Here is a 202-nt window from a genome sequence, read left to right on the forward strand (position 1 = left end):
CGGCGGCTCGCGCACGTGCGCGCTCCCCCTGGAGGCGCGACCCGGAACTGCCGGAGCCCGGCCCTCGGGAGCTCCTCTGCCGCGCGAGGAGGCCGCTCGGCCAAGGAGAGCGGGATTTTGCCGGGCGGCAAAGCCCCGCGTCCCCCCCCGCGCTCTGGGGAAGGGCCGGAGGAGCCGCCTCCTCCGAGCCCCGAAGGCCTTC

This window comes from Sturnus vulgaris, unplaced genomic scaffold, assembly GCF_052056855.1.
Source record: "Sturnus vulgaris isolate bStuVul1 unplaced genomic scaffold, bStuVul1.hap1 Scaffold_182, whole genome shotgun sequence".
NCBI classification, from domain to species: Eukaryota; Metazoa; Chordata; class Aves; order Passeriformes; family Sturnidae; genus Sturnus; species Sturnus vulgaris.